This window comes from Neovison vison, chromosome 11 (genome assembly GCF_020171115.1).
Source record: "Neovison vison isolate M4711 chromosome 11, ASM_NN_V1, whole genome shotgun sequence".
NCBI classification, from domain to species: Eukaryota; Metazoa; Chordata; class Mammalia; order Carnivora; family Mustelidae; genus Neogale; species Neogale vison.
Genome location: NC_058101.1, coordinates 3,956,065 through 3,970,909, shown reverse-complemented (window position 1 = coordinate 3,970,909; position 14,845 = coordinate 3,956,065).

Genomic DNA, 14,845 nt, shown 5'->3' with positions numbered 1-14,845 from the left:
TCAGAATATTTAACTTCTTTACAGAATATGAGTATTACTAAGTCAGCTATTAGATATTTTCAAATATTTATTTAATTAATTTGATACAAGACCTAGAGATTAGTTCAAATGATGATCTATCTCAAATATTCAGGAAAAGTGAATTAGGAAGGATGCTCATAGGTCATGGGCACTTCTACTCACCCCCCAAGTATTTACAGGTGTTTAACATGCATGTTCAGGTACTGTGCTGGATGCTGGGCATATTGCTTTTACCTCCAGAAGCATGGTTACAGGAGAGCTTACGGGACTTCAGCTCTCGTGGTTCGGTTGTGCAATAAACAATACACACAAACACACACACGCATCTACTTTGTGATGGGCTCTGTAAAACAAAATGATGCTGAGATAGACAGTAACTCCGTGGTAGTTGTGGTGACAGAGGTCTCCCTCATATTGGCAGTCAGGAAAGATGTCTGTGATTTGACATTCATGCGAGCCCGCTCAGGGTGCGGAGACTGCCGTGCAGAGAGTGACAGAAAGCCTTACAGAAAGAAAGGGGAGCATATGTGAAAGCCTAAGGAAGGAAAGACCCTGGGGAATCCCTGAAACTGAAAGAAGGTCAATGAGATTAGAGCCCAGAGAGCACAAGGGAGAAGGGGCGGTTGGGGAGGACAGGGGAGAGTGCCGGATTGCTGGGGCTCCATGTCCAGACTGTCATGACCCTTGCAGGCATCAGGGACATAGGCACTGTTGGGTCCCCCGAAATTGGGTCCCCCAATAATGGGTCCGTGATTAAAGGAGCGAAACTGATAACAAAGCAAAAGTCAAGCAAAGCTTTATTTCGCGCCAAGCGTCAATAATCAATCCGACTGTCAAACAGAGGGCTCGGGAGGCCCCTTACAGAGGACGACCCCTCCCTGCTTTCCACACAAACTTTTATAGAGCAAAGGCCGTGTGGTTGGGCCTGGCCACACACAGGTGGCCAATGAGACTGTAACACACAGAGAAAGCTGCACAGTCATGCGAGGTGACCAATTGAATTACAATTTAGCCTAGTAGACATTCAATTTAGCCTATCACACCTTGGTTAGGATTGGACCAAAAGGCTCCCAAAGGGCGGGGCCCACACTCCTTGGTAGCTAGGGAGAGAGTATGTGCCCCCACTGATTGGATACCTCCTCCTGGCCTGACCCGCCCTTGTACTTGGACTTTGTTACCTGGGACTGGTTTCAGGGAATTGTTTTTAAGTCAGTTCCCCTGGGGGGGTGGGCAGAGTCTATTTAGGTTTTACAACACAATGGCAGTTCAACCCGGGTGGGGCTGCTCTGGCTGAATAGGCCCTCATCGGCACGTGGAAGGCCCTGAGGGGTTTTGTATAAAGGTAAGTATGACGTGATCATTCAAGCAGATTTGAAAACTCGTGATATTTATTTCATGAATTTAAAAAGTAGAGGATTTTAACCTTTTTTGGTGTATCATGTTCCATATTCTAGGGTTTTGTTGTTTGCCTGAGAATCATTTTCGGCAGAGAGGTTAACATCACCTGTAATAATTAGGTCATAGTAAGGAGAGAGGAAAATTTCTGTAGCTCGACACTGGGGAGCTGTTTAGTCACTCTGCCATGGTGAACTCTGAATGTTGAAAGTAAAATATGGTGATTTTTTTTTTTTTAAGATTTTATTTATTTATTTGACAGAGAGAAATCACAAGTAGATGGAGAGGCAGGCAGAGAGAGAGAGGGGGAAGCAGGCTCATTGCTGAGCAGAGAGCCCGATGTGGGACTCGATCCCAGGATCCTGAGATCATGACCTGAGCTGAAGGCAGCGGCTTAACCCACTGAGCCACCCAGGCGCCCCAAATATGGTGATTTTTAAGGCAGCAACCTAAGAAAATTTGCTTCGAAGTGTACTAACATTTTGTCATATTACTGACTACCTTCTTTTAAAAACCCTAGTAAAGGGTTCTATTTTTCAAAGACAGTCCAGAAATACAATAGTTTTTAAATACCATTTTAGTAAAGCTATTTTCTACTATGCTGAGTGACGTCGCAGTGGTATAAATCCTTTCAAGCCTTGTGCGTCAACCCGGAGAGTGAGAGAAAATACTGAGGCTTTCGTGATCAAATAACGCTTTCTCAGGAAACAAAAGGAAACATTTCTTTCCATCCAGACCAAGAGAAACCAACGGCAAATGCAGTAACAAGAGCACGTTATTTCCCCGAAAAGATGATGAAATCTTTCATGATGATTTGGAGCTGTATATGTTCTTCAACTTGTTGAAAATGAAAGAATGGAGTTTGTTGCTTTAGGAGAAAGAATAAAAATACCAAGCCCTATGCTTAAAAAAAAAGAAAAAGAGAGAGATGTGTCATACTAATAAAAGGAATTATCAAGTATAAGGCAATGCATATGAGCCGCATATGTTTTCTCTAAAAGTGCAAAGTATATACGAGTTCACAAATGTATAGTTTGTAAACCAGCTGCCCCCCAGATTATAGGTGAATGAAGTCAGAACTCTTCTCTGCCTGCCGGCAGCGCGTTCCTCCTGGGTGAGGAGAACGTCTTCTGTCTGCGCTATCCTGTGCCCGTTTCTCTAGTTCTTAGTTTTCTCCCAAGTGAAAGCAAAGACCAAGTGGCCAGGGGGGCACCTGCCGTCTGCACGCTTGCCCAGGTGTGCTTGGTGGCTATTCCTCCCCACCCCCTACCCCACCAACACCTCTGTCCAGATGTTGGGGACTCCATGCCCTACTGTGGTTAAGTCCAGTTCCCAGGGATTTTTCCTTCACTCCTTAGAAAGTCCTAGGAAGAAGTGACACATGCTGTGGTCATGATTGATGACACTGAACGAGAAGGAGACTGAAAGACCATAAGGAGGTTTACATTAAGGAGGAATTTTCCTCCAGGGGCACATCATAGTTAGGTTTCTTGGTTAACAGGCCTGCAGTTTATTAGTCGCTGACCTTGGGCTGCTGATTTGAAACTCTGTAACCTGCTCCTGATTCTGTGTTCTCTGCCCTTCCTGCTTTTAAAAGAAGAAAAAGGTTAAAATACTTAAGGTAGGATGATGCTAATGTTGCACTCAAAGGAGGAGTTGAAGCTGGTGTGTGGCTGGTTCCACCACTTGGGTCTGTGCCGAGAATAGGCGTCACTCACTGATAAGACGTGGCCCTTTTGTTAAGGCTCATGTGCTGACACTCTCCTAATTTCATCCCTTACTTCAGAAAAGAAGCTGAACGGAAATACTGGGACATTCTTCAGTGAAGTTATTTAATATATGTCCTGAATTAATCCTTAAAGAAATTCTATAAACTAGATTTATTCCAATTTTAAATAAAAAACCAAGGATCAGAAAAATTAAATGATGCATCCAAAATCACAAGTGATAACTGCTGGGACAGAAATTGTCCTGTGGATGAAGTAGATTCGTAATCACAGACCTGTTGGTTTTCCCCTTGCTTCACCAGCACGCTAAACCCACCATTTCTGCAATATTAAATATGAAGATAATGAGGGCACAACACAATCAGAATTGTAGCATCAACTTTTAAGGTATTTAAAAATCTCTATTGTATATTCATGGCCACAATTAAGCTCCTGGTAAGGCCAAAGGGTGCAAATGTTTAAGTGAATCTTTTCCTGCCATCCATTATCAAATTGGAAAATCAGTACTAACAGGAGAAGCACAAAAGCAATGACTAAGTTTGTTACACGTGACCAGAAAATGAAGCACATCTACATGTTAGTGTCGCTTTCAATTTATGGTGACATTTACAGAAAATACTCTGCAATATTTGGCAAAGTTAAAAGAAAGACTGCTCCCCAATTAACCAGAGGATCAAAGAGGGAAGATTAGGGAGGGAAGTGTTGTCTTTTTTTTTTTTTTTTTTTTTTTTTTTTAAGAAGCAAATGTTTGGAAAGGTCAGGCTTTGAGTGAGCTAACCTCCGCCACTTTTAGTATTCAGGTTGACTAATGAGCACTTCACTCATCATTCTAATGGATGCGTTTATGCAGAGAAAGAATAATAAAGAGCTTTTCAATAACTTGTGCCAATGGCACCTCTATACACAAAAGCTAAATAATTTCTCTATTATCTACTTAATGTCTTAAAAAATCTGAGAGCTGAATCCAAACTATAATTTTATACTATAGGATTTTGTATTAGGTACTTTAGAATCATGAATCAGCCATCCAACCAGTGTTTATGGAGCTTCTGCTATGTGCCAAGCCCTGTTCTAAGGTTTGTAGAAACAGTGATGTACGAAGTCCCTGGCCTCATGGAGTTTTTATTCTAGAATGTCTTTGCAGGAATTACTTAGGTATAGTTAAGAAAAGTAGTTCTTGTGATGATAAGATTTTCCCTTTCCGAATATAGGTTTGGAATGTTTTAAAGGATCTGCATAGATCTTAGCACCTTCTCGAATAATGTGGGATTCCCTTTTGTCAGAAGAAAACTAACAGTTGTAAAGCTTTAGATCTTAAGTAGGTTGTGAGAGTATATAATGTCTACTCTCTCCTCTACTTTCTCCTTAAACATTATGTCACATTTAAGAAACAAATTCCTGTTTTGGTATTGCTTGCAATTACAGGGATCTAAAGCAGAAGAAACAAAATCCTTGTAAAAGGAAACTATCTTTAGTATTTTTAAGTGGTTTCCATTCAGGTGGTAAATCATGTTTAGTTAGAAATAGTGGGGCCTGTGGGTCAAATAATTTGTGAAAAAATGTATATATTCAGTTTATTCCTATATCATAACCAGGGTGTTCCGCTAAATAATGTTTTTTATAAATAGTTTGCATATTACCATTTTTAATTTAGTATAATAACATTTAATAAGCATTATCAGTATAACATATTGTTTTTCCTATGTTTCCCATGTTCCTATTCAATTCCAAATAAAACTTGAAAAGCAACAACAAAAAATAAGTTGGAAACTAAAAATAGAAGCCTCTTGCTGAGAGATTTATTTTGCAAATGAATATATTATGCTTTGTGAAGTCCTGCAGTTGAGAAATCTCTTTAACCCACTGATTCTTAACCATATTTGGCCAGGGAAATATTTTCATGTGTCAATAATTAGCAGTTTGAGAAACTCTTCTCAAATAAAAGATGAGGTCTTGACCATCCAGAAGGAGGATTCCTTCAAGATTTCACTAGGCTTCTGTCCTGCTGTATATTCTAATAACCTGAGGAAGTACATAATTACAGTACAGACTGCCTCAGAGATATTGTGGGTTTGGTTCCAGATGACTGCCACAATGTGATTATGGCAATAAAGCGGCCAAATGAATTTCTCAGTTTCCTAGAGCATATAAAAGTCATGATTACACTGTACTGTATTCACGTAAATGTGCGTAGCACTATGTCTACAAAAACAATGTACAAATGTTAAATACTTTATAGTTAAAAAGTGTTAGCTGATATGGGGAATAAAGGCAGAAGAAAACAATTAAATTTCCTTACAACTTAAAGCCCATTGACAAGTCCTTGAGACCGGCAGAGTGACCTTCCTCTAGCACGTGCCTCAATGTTAACACTTTGTTAAGGGCAAAAGGCCATCTTACCCTATCATTATCCCAACCTCCAGGATCCTGTAAGTTTACTTTAACATGTAAAATTCCTTTGGAAACTTCCTTTATCTCTGACCCTCTGAGGTATATTTTAGCAATCATCCCCCAAGCATATGGCCCACTTATACACATCTGAAGGGTCTCATGACTAAGGTTTACTAGACCGTAATAACTGACCTTTTCCTAACCATAGCAGGGGCCATCAAGGTCCTGGAAGCCTTGCTTCTAAAATTCCTTAGAGACTTAACCGCCTCCTGACTTGAAAATATAGAATCCGTTGCTCTTTGCAATCAGCGCAGCTCTTTCCGCTCTTTCCGCCAGAGGCCCTGTCCCTGGGCTTTAATAAAACCACTATTTGTACCGAAGACGTCTCAAGAGTTCTTCTTGACTGTCCACACCAAACCCCAGCATTTCCACATCAGTAACTATCACCTGGGCTTTGGGCAAGTTGTAATCACTGATCACGGATCACCATAACAAATGCAATAATAATGAAAAATTTCCAAGAGGCGATACAAAGACACAAAGTGAGCGAATGCTGTTGGAAAAATGGCAGTAATAGACTTGCTCGAAGCAGGGTTGCCACGAAGCTTCAATTTGTAAAAAAGTGCAGTGTCTAGGAAATCTGGTAAAGCAAAACTCATAAAATGAGATATGCCTATACTGCCCATCTCCAATGTCTGTAACTGACTTTTATTCTAGTGTGACTGCCATCTTTTTCTGGTCTTTCAAATACAAATCTGTTTAGCCTCCCTTTGCTACTGAACCAATTGCTTTCTTCTCCCTAACTAAAACACAATCCATGGTACCCTGCTGAGTTCTTTTTTTCTTTTTTTTTTCTTTCAGTATACCTGTTCTTTTAGCCTTATAGGTTGTTTTAAATTTCTGACGTGGCAATGCAATATTTATGATTTCTGGTTTTCATCAAAAATAATTTAAAACGAGGATTAAATTGTATCACATGCTGAGTTTTTTCTTTCACATTTTAAAATCTATTCTACCTGGACAATAATATTTATTGTAAGCATCCAAAATACTGACTTTCATATTCTTTATGACATCTACATTTCTATTAAGAGTCTCATAAATCAGAGATGGTTTCTATCTTTTATTTAAAGATATGATGATGCTTTAACAAAACATATCCCAAGTTGCCTCTCCTGACAAATTAATGTCTGCAGAGCATTTTTTCCAACAGTAAGTGAAATGTTGCAATTTATTTTGATGAAGTCCATGTTGTATTAGGATAAATGCTAATTTTCAGGTAATCCTATAGTCATTCCCTTAAATAGAAGAGAAAGATGGAAGAAACAGCCTTTTTTAATGGCAAAGAAATTTTCAAAATATGATGGGCAGCTACAAGGATACTGCCTGGAATTCTGATGCAAAGATGCAAAGTAGCCTAGAAGATACAAAGTTACTAAAAAGTATTCCTAAAATAAAAAAAATAATCAGATGGAAAACTGGAAATATCCAATAGCAAGGGGATGGGTGAAGTAGGTTAAGGGGATTACGAGTACACCTATGCTGAGCACTGAATAATGATGTGTGGGATTATTGAGTCACTATCCTGTACACTTGAAACTACTTGTAAATTCAGAGAAGCAGCTTCATTTCTGCTGGGGCTCTAACATTGTATGATAACTATACTGGAATTAAAATTAAAACTTAATAAAAATAAGAGCTACTGGAGCACCTGGGTGGCTCAGTGGGTTAAGCCTCTGCCTTCGGCTCAGGTCATGATTCCAGGGTCCTGGGATTGAGTCCCACATCGGGCTCTCTGCTCAGCGGGGAGCCTGCTTCCTCCTCTCTCTCTCTGCCTCTTTGCCTACTGTGATCTCTGTCTGTCAAATAAATAAATAAAATCTTTCCAAAAAAAAAGTTTAAAAAAATAAAAATAAATGAAAGCTACAAAAAATACAGATGAATTATTGCAAATTAGTCATCAGTGAAATAAAACTTCTCCAAAGAATTAGTAATTTTACAGAGAGAGAAACTATTTAGATCAGGGGCACTGGGTGGCTCAGTCAGTTAAGTGTCTGACTTTGGCTCGGGTCATTATGTCCTGGGATGGATCCCAAGTCAGGCTCCCTGTTCTCTGGGATCCTGCTTCTCCCTCTCCTTCTTGCTCATACTCTCTCTTGCTTTCTCTCTTTCTCTCTCTCAAATAGATACATAGAATCTTCAAAACAGAGAAATACCTAGATCAAGTAGCATGCCTTTTTTTTTTCTATTAAGACAAATGTAACAGAGATATTAAATTTTTTTAAATCACTGATTTTTGTCCCCATAACAAAATTATTTTCACTTTGACATCTTACATCCAGGCTTCATTGTCTTTCTCATTATTAAGTATACATTTAAAAATCATTCCAATTAAAAAAATAACAAGGCTAGTTCCTACAGATATTAAAATCACAGGTGAATTGTTCATCGAGCAGTATAGGACTTTGATTTAGTCTGTTCCATTCAGTCAGATATCTGACTGGGTCTGAAACACCTTAGAACCTCTGCTTTAATTGCCCTGTGCGAAGCAGAGAGGAGAAAGATCTGTTGTTTTATTTAGGGTCTTAATTTATGCACTGGTTAGAGCTTACTCAGGCTCCATGAGTCTGGGTGAGCAGAACAGTATTCTGGAGGAACAGCTGTTTCCTGGCAAATGTTGTGCATTGGTTTTTTGGGCTTAGAGCTTTTCTCCCCTGACCTATGGAAGTGAAAGATGTCTTTTGTGGAAATAAGTACATACATTTTTAGAAGAGAAATAAAATGGATATGTAAGTTCACTTCCCCTATGTAACATAGACACTTAAATTTTACCTGAAAACAGCAATTGTATTGAGTCAAATCAGTTAACTGGCTAAAAGTGAAAACAATTTCTTGTATTTTGTTGGCCAAAATAATTATTTTATTGACTGCTTTTTTTCCTTTATTTACTCTTGTACTTCTGAGTAGATCTTTACAACATTGAATAGATAGATAAAAGTTCTTTGTGGATAGATAAGATTTCTTTGTAGAATTTTGTTTTTGTATTGAATTTTTATATGCTTAAGTTTGTTTTTTAATTGTAGTTTGGGTAATATATTCCATTTGATATTGATATAGATAGATATAGATACAATATAAGAGCTTTTCCTTTCATTTTGTGTTCTCTCTTTTTACTTCTTTTTCTCGAACAGGCAGAAATGTTGTGTACATTTCATGCTTTTATACATCGGCTACCATGTTTAACAAAACATTGGTTCAATTTCACTTCTCATTAAAGAAACCAGCTAAACATCTAACAAAGTCACAAACTTTCACAGGATGCACAATGCCAAGACAGATGGTCTTCCTCTGAATTTCCTATCAGAACCTTTCTTCCCTTAATTCACATATAGGAGCCCTTCTTTGGGGTTTTGAAATTTAATGGCTAGTGAATTCATGGTGGGAAGACAGGAGAGCTTTACAAAGCAGATAATGTGGCAAACTGATATTTTTCAAAGAACTGATTGCAAGGGTGTGAGGGTGTTTGGGGGTTGAGTGTGGAGTCAGGAATTTCCTAGATGATCCTCAAACTCTTTGGGGGAAGTTGCTATTTTAATGGCTAAATAATTCTCTTGTAAAAAAACAGACTTGATGTTTCTTTAAAAAGCTGTTTCTATGTCTTTCCTTCCCAATTAAAAATCTCTCATTGTGTAGATATGGCTTTAATTTGAAGCAATATGGTATTCTCTTTTTTCCCCCATTCTAACTAAACAAACTCTGTAAGAATTAGCTTTGAGTTATTCCATCTGTGGACTTTTAATTTTGTCATAAAAACACAGAAGCCTGGCAGGGAACTCTTTCCAACTGGCTACATGTATCATCTTGTCTGAAAGCTGGTTAAGGAAGTATGGCATTTAAAATGAAATAAAAAAACTTCATTTATGGAACTAGTTCACACGAAGTGTTTGCCCACTTCTCTGACCATCTGTTTATGTTGACAACCACCGCCCTACATTGTGCCAAAGTGCCCTTGGCTATTAAAGACAGTGTTTTGTGTGTGAGTGGTGTGTGTGTCCTCACACATGTATGTGTTTCTGGGGTGCCATTTTCTTGAGAAATGTCTTGTTAAAGGTTTCATACGATCCATGTCGAGATATTTCAGGTCATTTGCTCTTCAGGAAACATTCCACTGAAAATGCTACAAGCCCACTCACTGTTGAAGAAGTTCCCGTTCCCTTCTCCCCATCCCCCCACCAAGTACTGAGATGCCTTCTAAAAGACTAAGAATATACCATCAAAATACCTGTTGTGTTTAGCTAGCATGGTAATGATGTTAGCTATTGAAGGTGAATTCCAATAGGAAGCTAAACATTTCTGAGGAGAGAAATACTTTGGGAATGACTAAGGAATCCTAAGCTCTTGGCAAGTTCCTTTTTGCCAACAGGAATGTCTGAGTTGATATTTTAATTCACCAGACACCAGGGTAACCCTTCTTCTACATTGAACAGTGTAGATAAAGTCTTTGGGGACACCATGGCCACCTTGTAGATGAAGAGAAGGGGACACAGGAATTGCCAGTCTGGCATCATCATTGTTTTTCATCCTTTGAACAGCTACTTTCCAAAGGTTTTAAGCGACGACATTAAGTCAGTCAGTGCAGAACACTATTTTAAGCTGAGCTGGAGAAATAAAATGGCACGTTCTCAGTTGTACCAAAATTACAATTCTAGTGGGACGGAGGAGACATGATCGAAAAGAAAGATAAGACAACTAAGAGATTTCTGTGAGTGGGGATCAAAATTTCACACATTCCAAGAACGGAGAGGTTTTGGTGGGCTGCTGAATGTCACTGACAGGTCAGCTTCTGAGCTGGAAGGGCTCCGTCTTCTCTTTCCTCCAAGATCCTAAATTTATGATATGTACATGGGAGTAACTGAGAAGCTCCTAACTTCCCCTGAGCATTAAAATGCACATGATAACACCAGAGCATCATGAGAGCAGTGATATTTATATACTTGAGTAACTCACAGGGATGCAGTGCAGGCTTGGCAACAAATGCATGATTTGGGAACTAGTATAATAAACTGTCACCGAGATCTTTCAGATAAGGTTGAGTGGGTATCCTTCGTCTGGCTCTAATCTGTAATTATTTTTATTATTACATTTTAATCCACTAAGATGAAGTGATGATTTTATTTTGTTTTATTTTTACCATTTGGTTTTTAAATAGGTTTGCTTTTTCTCAAATAATTTTCCATGTGTTGCCATCATTTTGCCTTAGAATTCTTTCTCAGAGCCTGGGATGAGCCGAGTAACAGAGATCATTTCTGACAGCTGTAAAGTGAGTCTAACGAACATCCCAGTGAGGGTGTGCAGTGCCAGGCTCGTCCGTCCGGCTGAATTTGCATTGTGAGTGCAAAGAGCTGCGTGTCACGGCCCGCTGCTGCCCAGGCTGGAATCATTTATTTAATAACTCGGCTCACAAGCATTACAGGATACATGCCGCAGTTCCCAGTATTGAAGGCAAATAAGAAATAAAAAAACGCTGCACAGAAAAAAAGTAGTATTTTCGTTGTTCTTCTCACCGAATGCAACTATTTAAATGCTGAGCATTATAGTTACTCCTGAGGAGTAAAATGTGAAAAATTTCTACTGATTATGGAAATTCTGTATTTCCAGCTGTGTCATTTGATGGCGGGCAATTTTTCTTTGTGTTTGTTGGGAAGGATTTTTAAGATCTGTTTATTTGTGTAACTTTCAGTATTAAAGGGCAGACCATTTTAGTAACTTGAACTTGTTTATAATAGTTGATACTTAGGAACCCCTGTGAGAAAATGCATTAACCACAACAAAACAAAACAAATCCAGTGTTATATATGGGTTGTTTGTTTTACTTATAATGAATTTTCTCTCCTTTCGTTGGATCTCTTCCCACTCCCCTTTTGTTCATCTAGAACTAGTCTAGGTATTCAGCCTTACTTTGAATATTACAAAGTTATCACTGAAACAGCAAGCTACAAGTAACACAAAATGAATTAATTTTTAAGGGGAAGCAAAAAGAGTGTTAAAATAGCAATGTAGAGTTACAAACTTTAATTTAAGGGGCACCTGGGTGGCTCAGTCAGTTCAGCATCTCTCTTTGGCTCAGGTCATGACCCCAGGGTTCTGAGATCAAGCCCCACATCAGGCTCCCTGCTCAGCTGGGAGTCTGCTTCTCTCCCTCTGCCCCTCTCCTTTCTCTCTTTCTCTCTCTCTTTCTCTCTCAAATAAATAAAATCTTTAAAAAAATAAAATACATAATCATGTTAATGGTGAAAAATTTTACCCCTTGGAGATGTAAATATGGTAAAAACTTAACTTCCTAGTATTTCCACAATTTGTCTCTTGGAGCATCTTGTGATGCATAGTAGATTCTCAAGACATATTGAAATGAATGAGTGAATAAAAGATACACCTTCGTGATGAAATAACACTGACAGAAATAAAGAAAAAGCCTGGATATATTGAGTCTTAGCGAGTACCCATAAACGTCATGTCAAGACAACCAACTCCTTTAATTTGTTTTTCCTGAATAAAGATATTTTCTTCCAAAGAGAGGATTTCTGAGTATTAAAGGGCAAGCCAAAATTGGAAAAGTCCAATGTAAGGTATAACTTGTTTTCTCTCCCTGCTATGAACTCACACACCTGTGTAACTATCTCATCTAATCAAGTGTATTGCTCCACACCTGGCTTTACAGTTACGTGTATTCATACCGAGGGGAGCAGAATATGTCACGTAAAATGTGTCCCTTTGGCATGAGGGTTGTTTTGAGCTGAAAACAATTCCAGCCTCAGCAAACTCAGTCACAGTCTCCTTTAACCACCCAAAAGAATTTAGATCGGGGGCCTGTACCAGGAAGAGAACTATTACTAGAGTAACTTTTTATATCAGAGAGACTCCGCTGCATGGCATGGAGAATACTTGTTTACCAAACATTTGCTCTTCTTGTCTTCTTGTGTATTGTCTTTCTCCCTTTTGAAGCCCCAGATGCCTATCCCCATCTCCTTAGTAGCTCAAGATGGTATAACAAGCCTCACTTACCAGACTGTGAAGGGGAGTCTCCTATTTGTATGCCACTCCCCTAAGTACAAAATTTGTTTTTCTTCTGTTAACCTTTCTTCGTCAGTTTAATCATTAGACCAGACAAAGAACTCAGGAGGGAAGAAGGGAAAAGGTTTCTGCCCCTACGATCTGTTCCTTCTAAAATAAAAGCTCCTTAAGATAGCTCTGTGCCTTCTTCATTCCCATAGTTTTGTACTTGCAGTAGCTCAGTAATTGTTAAATAACTGAAAGCTTGTTTTCTTGTGGTCTTTCACAATATTGCAGTTGGGAACAACACTAGTCCTAGAGGCATTCCTTCATCTATCAGACTGAGCAGGTGAGACAGACCTGCAAACAATGGCAGTGCAATGGGTTTGGGTTTAGCCGTGGTTTATTAGGGAGCTTCCACAGAGCTGAAGGAGAAAATATCAGGAAACACACCTGGAAAGACACAAGGAGGCAGGATGGAAAGGGTCATTCATAAAAGCTTGGTTTATACCTAGAAAATGATAAGAAACATGGAAGATTTTTAGCAGGATATGAGGAAACTTTTTAGAAAGATTATCCTGGTAGTAATGAGAATAATGGATGGGAAAAGATCAAGGCCAGAAGCAGGAAGACCAGTTGTGGTCTGCACTATAAAAAGGGTCACACTGACATTGCCCGCCCTGTTCCTGGCATTGCCTTCCAAATAAAACACTTGTATTTGAGCCCTTCTCTAAGTGTTTGGCTATAAGGATCCCAAACTAAGACAAAATTGTCGAGGAGCAGGAATTCATGGAAAGGGTAAGTTTGAAGAGAAAATCAGTGGCGTGAGAACTTCCTGAGTTGAGGTGGTTGATAAAGGAGTCTCGTTGATAGCAGCAAACATAGCAATAATTGCGGAGAGAAAATTGAGAATTTTGCAGAGAATTATAAAAGGTTTTAAGTGAAATGGATCCTGAAACTGATCTTGGGTAGCAAAAAGACACAGTTATACAGGAAGCACATAAAACAAAGAATACAGATACTTAAACATCAAGTAAAACAAAATATTTATCATTTGTTGTGTTGATATTAGTATTTTATAATTTCGGAGAAAATCCAGATTCAAACATAATAGAAACATGAAATTTATTTCCCTGTGAATTGCAAAACTAAAAACAAAACAAAAAGGAAACGCACAAACAAAACAGACTTAATATGTTTATAAGAAAAAAAAGTTCTTAATCTTCTTGGAATGTTTTTATAAAGATGAGATTTCATAAAAGTATTTTAAAGTAAACATCTTATGTCTATTTGGCCTGATATGTGAAACTATTAAAAAAAAAAACAACCACCAGGGACACATGGGTGGCACGGTAGGTTAATTGTTCAGCTCTTGGTTTTGGCTCAGGTCATGACTTCATGGTTGTGTGATCGAGTCTGCATTGCTCTGCCCTCTGCTGGGAGTCTGCTTGAGATTCTCTCGGCCTCTCCCTCTGCCCCTCCCCCAGCTGGGGTGTATGCAGGACACTCTCTAAAAACAAATGTTAAAAAAATAATAATAATAAAGGCACACGTTAGACTGTAAATAACTTACCTTCATGTCTTGATAGCAAGAATCAGAATAGTGATTCCTTTATTCATTTAATGTTTCCTGATAACTTAATCATGATAAACAGTTGCTGTGCAAGACATTGAAGATAAACCAAAAAGAAAAAAAAAAAGAGTGATTCTTCCCTGGGAAGAATTGCTTGCACTTTAGTAAAAGGAATATACATGTAAAGAAATAATTACAACATGGTATGAGGAAGGAGAGTTCAGAAAGTCATTGTGCATGATGTAATATTGAAGGTTCACTGTGGGTCTTTAAGGATGAATGGAAGTTTTAATAATGTGACTCTGGAAGCCTAGGGAGGGGCAAAGTAGGACAGAGCGAGTGGAAGGAGGGATGAGGAATGAGGTTAGAAAGGAAGTAAAAGGCCAGGTTTGAAAGACCTTGGGTGGCACATGTATCAGTTAGGATTATGTTCTGCTCCATGGATCAGAAAATCCTCCTCTGGGGGATTAGGCAAGTGTAAGGTTAATCTTTTTCACAAACCTGGCAGTCTGGGGTGTTTACTTTATCAACACTTTCATGATGCCTATTTTCTAGGCACATTATAGATATGAAATAACAGCCCTGTGAAGTATGTTTTATTTTTATCTCTATTTTACAGATAGAGAAACTAAGATGTACAGTAGTTAAGTAACTTGCTCAATATTGTATGAAGAAGTAGTGGGTCAGG